Source organism: Camelus bactrianus, unplaced genomic scaffold (genome assembly GCF_048773025.1).
Source record: "Camelus bactrianus isolate YW-2024 breed Bactrian camel unplaced genomic scaffold, ASM4877302v1 HiC_scaffold_44, whole genome shotgun sequence".
NCBI lineage: Eukaryota > Metazoa > Chordata > Mammalia > Artiodactyla > Camelidae > Camelus > Camelus bactrianus.
In genome coordinates, this window is record NW_027413960.1 from 478,611 (window position 1) to 485,608 (window position 6,998).

The following is a 6,998-nucleotide window of genomic DNA, read 5'->3' on the forward strand; positions in this document are numbered from 1 at the left end:
CTATCTCACTCTTTGCCTCTAAAGCGGCTAACTTACATCTAGAATTCTATTGGTTCCCTGAGCTCACTTCTGATTGGTTATTTCCTTCACTCCTGATTGGTTATTACTCTCACTTCTGATTGGTCCACTTCCCTAACTTCTGATTGGTCCATTTGTAGTACTTCATTTTGCATAGAGCTCACTCCTGATTGGTCTATTTCTACAAAGCTTGTTCTTGGTTGGTCAACTTCTATTGTACTTTATTTGCATATGATGTTGCAAAGTGTAAAACTGGCAGCCTATGAAAGGCCTGTGTAAACCTACAGACAGGGTCGAGATTGAAGTGTTAACTCCTCTGGGCCGGCTGGCATAATAAATCTGAGTTTTCTAACTCTGTGAGTGCTGCTTTGTCTCTCACCTGGATCCAGGTTGCTGTCACAACTGAGCTGTAACACCAAGCTGTAACACATTTTTCCACAACAGGACCATGAATAGATTGTGATACATTGCATTGAGGGCAGAGACTGAAATTTGTACAGGGAATTATGGGGGTACAAAGTGGGGTTACCCAGCAAGAATGGAGGCGCTGGTGAAGGCTTTCTGGAGGGGGTAAAATTTGAGCTGAAACATAAAGGAAGAAAAGAATTAGGAAAGAGACAAGGTTGAAGGGGGTGCAGTAAAGAGTTGTGCTGTGCAGTAAGTTAAAGCGTGGGCATTTAGCCACAGTATTATAGGTGAGAGCCCTTCAAACAGGTTGGTGCCTTGGAGCAACAAGGCTATGGTATAGGATGATGGAACATGAGGCTGGAGGGGGAACCGGGCCAGTACCTCATGCCTAATAGGTTTGTGTTGTAGTCTTTGAAGAATATTTTTACTTCCCCTCCTTTTTCCCCCTTTTTTAATGCTCCTAGAATATTTCCCTGTCTTTGGAGATTTGCTAGAAGACTCACAGGGTTCAGCAGATAGTTGTATTCATGGCAAAAATTCATGAGAGCAATGTAGGAAGGATCTACAACAGGACTATATGGGGAAAAGATGCAGATAAGAGTTGGGGGAATCCATGTCCAGGCTTCCTTATGCTCTCTCCTTCCCATGAGAGGTCACACAGTGTGCACGCTTCCCCCAGAACAAAATGCAGCAATGTGTGTGCATTGTTTGTGCCCACTGTTCATTAGCTTACATCCAACCGAAATATTCATTTGCATTACCTAGCTGAACACTGTAATATTTTAATACACTTATCTTGTTGCATCAATTACCATAAGAGAAATAATTTTGTAGTTTATGACTAAGTGAAGAGCACCAGAAACAGTAATATGGAAACCAAACTGAGTAATGCTCAAACTTCAAAAACTTTAAAAATAATGGGATGTTTAAGGAAGGAAAATGAATTATTTTAATTCATTTGTTTTGATTTTGAATATTGTCATTCTGTGTTTTCCATAGGCATATACATTTTCCCCTGTATTTATACTGAGAGAGGACATACAGTTTTCTATAATAAGTTCCCTTTTCATCTTGTGGTTAATTATCTGCACATAGCTCACTGTCTTAAGACCTTATGAAGCTGTGTGATGAAGTGAAACCTAAAAACTAGGTAAGGAAAATTGAAAATACCAGGTGAACATACTTAACTGCTGTTCTTTGTGATTCCTGTTGAACACAGAGGGCACAGGCTCGGCTCTTCACAGGCTTGCAGGTGGGCATGCTTTCACCAAAGGTCTCACGTGTAGGAAAGTTAGTTCTTTATCGGATTCCCCTTAGAAAAAAGCTATGTTGAACAGTTTCTCCTTTATAGGGCTTGTGATTTACTCTATTCTTGCACTTTTCCCACCAGATAAGATATTATTATGGAGAGCAGTCCTTCAAAATAGTTTAGATTGATAGATTTTTGAAATTTTAACTTTCTAATATGTTCTTAAGTGTTCCTTATTTATTTTGTTTAATTGTATCCAGAAGTGGTTTGAATAGGCCAACTCTTAATCATTTTGTTTTAAAAACTGAGGCTATAATGGATACTTGTGAAGTTTAAAAAAATGAGTAATATATAGTTAAATGTGTAAGACACACATGATACATTTCAGATTGAGTGTTGGCAGCTACTAGGTGAATTATAACCACTTTAAGATTTTTTTGGATTTTTGCAGTGCTTAGTAAATATCTGTTGAATAAATGGGTGGATTCAGGACCTGAAAGAGCAATACTGTGCTACTAGACAGGATGGATTTGAGGCCCACAGTGGTCAGCCAGGTAATGCAAGTGAATATTTAGGTTGGATGTAAGACAATTAGCAGGGGGATCAGTGTGATTACCTGAAAAGGACATGCCCCATCTAAAACAAGTGCCACCATTCTGCTTTTGCTCATTTTTGCCATAATGGAATATGGGCCTAAGGCTGCAAGATTCTCAATTTTTTCAAGAGAAGCCTTAAATATGAACTTCATTGGGGAATTTCTTTATCTTTAAAATAATGGGCTTGCCAATCAAAACACATCGACAGGCTTCATGTGTGGTCCTTGAGCCACCGGCTTGGTAACATGTGGTTTGTGTTTTCTTATTGCAAGTGACTAAGCAGAAGGTACCCAGACTCAAAGAAAACATTCTAGTGTAGTTTGGATCCAGTCTTAATTTGGGGAAAGAATCTCTTAAGGTAACTTTGTGTCTCAGGCTCTGTGAATGCCTCGCTATTCATGCCCTTATAGGATGCCACGGAGACACGTGAAGAAGTGGCCTTAAGGCCATCTCCTGAAAACACCACTGTGGTTAGGAAGCCCCGGGAAATGATTCCACCGGCAGAGGAGAGAACTGACAGGATAAAAGGCTGGCCTGCAGGGCATTTTCTTTTTTTCTTTCTTCTTTTTTTTCTTGGCAGTGAAGGGTAATTGTCTTTATTTGCAATGGACACACTATTTAAAATGTGAGTCTTGCCAGTTCTGAGAAGAGAGGTGACCCCCAAACCTGTGTATCCATCACTCTCATCTCCAAACACAAAAGAGACCACAGCATTTCTTCAGAGGATGCTCAGCTAAAAGCACTGAAGGCAGCCCCCGCCAGGGCCAGTGTGACAGTAATGAGAACCAGGAGACCCACAATGCCTTTCTGTGGTTCTGGGCTTCGTGAGGTCTTGGTCGAGTGCTGCTTTCTAGTAAGCCTCGATCCTCCAGCCTGACGCCGAACTGTCCGCCCTCGCTGATCCGCAGCTGCCGCTTCTGCTCGGATTGTGTGGCTCGCGCGCAGGGGAGCCCAGCCGGCCCGGCTGGGGGCGGCTGTCAAGGGCGCGTGGCCCCTGGTGGAGGTGGGACCGCGGGTACCGGGGAGGATGCGGCGCTCGCTGCCCGTGGCCGGACCCATGGCGCAGGGCGGCGGATCCCGGAGGCGGAGACGAGCGCGGCGGGGACTCAGGTCAGAAGTGCGAGGCGCCGCAGCTGCGGAGGCCGAGGGAGGGCGGGCGCCCGGGAGTGGAGGTGCGCCAGCTGCAGGGCGGTCTGGGGGATGGGTGAGCGTCTGCAGGGCTTTTTCTTTCCAAAAGTTTTCTCTTGCTCTCTGACACTCCTTTTGAACTGCAAAGATGCCTGAAAGGATCTCAAATCATTTATTTTTCACTCATTGAATAAACGAAGTTGACTATATATTTTAAATAGGTATGTACCAGCACTATGTTAAATGCTGGTGATTTAAAGTTGAATAAAACAGGGAGTCTGAACTCTAAAGGTTTATAACGTGACAAACACCTTGATTATCTGTTACTATGTTAGTGATAACATCCAGCTCTAAGCATTAACAACAAGGTAGTCCCTTGGTTTTCCAGGAGTATGGAAGGGATTGCTTACGGTGAACTTAGATTCTAGGGAAAATTAACCTTCACCTGACTCACCAAGCTGCCAAAAGCTAGGATGGGCTGGTGTTGGATATCCAGCAGGCAGATTAAACATCCAGTTAAGACATCAGGAGACAGGGTCATGAAAATGGCGACAAAAATATAAAAATTGATATTAAAATAAAATTTACATTAAATAAATCATCTAAACATGGGAAAAATCGAGTTGAAATCCCCTGCAATTTTTTTTGGTTTAATTTCTTTCTTTCTTTCTTTTTTCTTTCTTTCTTTCTTTCTTTCTTCCTTTCTTCCTTTCTTTCTTCCTTTCTTCCTTTCTTCCTTCCTTCCTTTCTTTCTTTCTCTTTCTTCCTTTCTTTCTCTTTCTTTCTTTCTTTCTTTCTTTCTTTCTTTCTTTCTTTCTTTCTTTCTTTCTTTCTTTCTTTCTTTCTTTCTTTCTTTCTTTCCTTTTTTAATGAGACATTGACGGAGCGGGCCATGAGTGTCAGGATAGCACAGTAATGTTGGAGGCGGATTGCCTGGTTTTGAATCTGGCTTTGCCACTTACTAACTGTGACTTTGGACTTTTAGCTTCTGTGTGCCTCCATTTTCTCATTTGTGAACTGGGATAATGATAGAATATGTTAATATAATAAAGTGTTTAGAAAAATTTCTGGCATCCAATAAGCATATACAAATGCTGGCTATGATTATGACCCCCGAAAATCTCATCTGGCTGTAGCTCTGGCTTGTCACTGTCTTACATGCTATGTTTGACACACTTGCTAGGAAAAGACACGCTAAATATTTTTACCTTCAGACACTAGTGCAGGAGAAGCCTTCTTGCCTGGCCCTCTTCTACCTGTTGCAGAAGGGCAACAGATTGGAATGAATACTGAGACCAGTACTTCTGCTAGGAATAAAGAGCTCCCTCCTCCGTCTGGCTTTGCTTCCAAGAGAGGCAGCGCGTAAGTCTGGCCCAGCTACACTAAATTTCTTTCTTTTGACTTTTCTTTTCTTTCTCTTTTCCTTTTTTATATAGATACATGTTGCTAATTTCTTATTTCTATTTTTTTAATTATGTAAATAAGATCTCTAGTTTTCAAAGTAATTTCTGCTATGTGTAATATCTGCTAATTTTTTGAATATTCAGAATAATTTAAATGAGATATTCTTTGTTGAAATTGCTTTATCCTAAAAAAAAAAAAAAAGAAATTGCTTTATCCTATTTCTAAGTTTTAGGGTCTTTCTTAAAGATTATCATTTTTATAAAGGCTGAGATGTGAATTACAGACAAAATTTATTTAGAAACAAATGTAGGTTAAAGTGACACCTATAAAATCATTATATGAAACAGAACCTTGGAGCCTCTCCAGTTTGCTCTGAGTCATGGTACATCCTCATTCTAAGAGCCTGGGCAGGTGAGTGGAATTTTGCTGACACTTTTGAAGAAAAATGCAGATATCAATTATCAACTTAATACATTTTGAACTTTCCTAATTCTTTGCCTTGAAGACATTGTATGTCTGGGAAGAGTGTGTACACAAAGAATTATTACTGTGTTATTAAAGAGTTGAAGGAGGGAACATTTCCCATCTATGATAATATTAACAAGAAACATTCTATTCAAACCAGATTTTATTTAGAAATTGTGCATAATTATCTTGAGAAGAAAGATTTTCCTACACAGGCCAGTGTGTGTGTTTTTTTGTTAGTTGTATTACAACTACATCAGTCATTCACTGGTAAAGATTTTTAATAACTTTTTTCAAATTAACCCTCACATATTATCTAGCAAATGATTTACTGGATGAACACATGACTACATTGAAAAATAGTGCCAAAAAAGTGGCACACAGTAGATGACTCTGAAAATAATAAAATATAACAAACTCCCCTCCCCCAACATGAATATCTGTTTCTCATAAATTTCTTCATCTTATGAAGTCATTTTCATTGCCTTCCTTTCAGTAAGCCCATCTGCTACATTTAGTTCCAAAGTTAATTTCAAAGATGGCAGAACTTTCTTGCTTGTGCTTGAGGTGGCCTATGTGATTAACGATTGATTTTGCTGATAAAGATTGCTAACTAGGATGCCTACGGTTTCATTGCTTTTTTTGATAAGGTAAAAGTAGAAGAAATGCTTTTGGTGAAGGCAGTGATACAGAACTGAGACCAGATTTTAGGTACTCCCATGTGTTCAGCATTTAGTCTTTCAGATGAATAGAGACTTTTGGAAATTCAAGGCTAAATCTATGACCTGGAATCCAGAATATCTTCTTTTTGCCTCTTTCTTTTTAAAAATGTTATAATTCATGACAGGTTGTAGAAAATATCTTTTAGATACTGTCTCTTCACATGATTTATTTTCAAGTTTTCATCAATTAAGATGCTTGTGTAATTCTGTACAAATTTAAGAGCTGGTCATGTGCTGGTACGATAACTTTTATAACACATTACTTCATGACTTCTATTGCATAAAGTAAAATAATTCACCTAAGTAGGCCTATGACTTAAATGATGCAGAACTTCTAAAATGTGATTTCCTCTGGTTAGAAAAATCAGGCACAGGAAGTTTAGTTACATTTAGTTTTCACTTTCAAGCAGGAATCACTCTAAGCTCATTCTGAGGATCCTGCTTTCTAATTCTTTGATTTTTTTTCCTTATTATTATAACTAGCCACGGATAGAAAATTTCACTTTTTTCCAATTAAAATTGAGTACCACTATACACAAAAATCAGCCTTAAATTGTTAGTTTCATAGCCATTATTCAACATTTAAAGTTTATAATAAAACAAGAATATTTTTATTACCAAAATTTATATAGCTAATTAATACTTAAATACTAGTTAAGTAAAACACTTTTTTGTGCTCACCTGTAGTATTCTTTTGCCACTCTGTAATAATAATTCATTAAATTTCATTGTTGTATCTCATATTCTGATATTCTAATATTTTTGTTCTTGCAAAATTGTAAAGGGTATTTTTCTTCAACTAAAGCAGTTTTAATCAAACAAACACATTTAAAACCTAAAAATTCATGTCAGCTATTTGGCAGTATTGCATTGATGTTTATGTTCAAAGATAATTGGCTTATATATTTTTGATAAGATTTCCAATTTAAAAACTAAATATGCAGTTGTCAAGCTCCCATTAATTAAAAATAACTTGTGTAATATTTTCATATCCTAGTTCTATCTTTT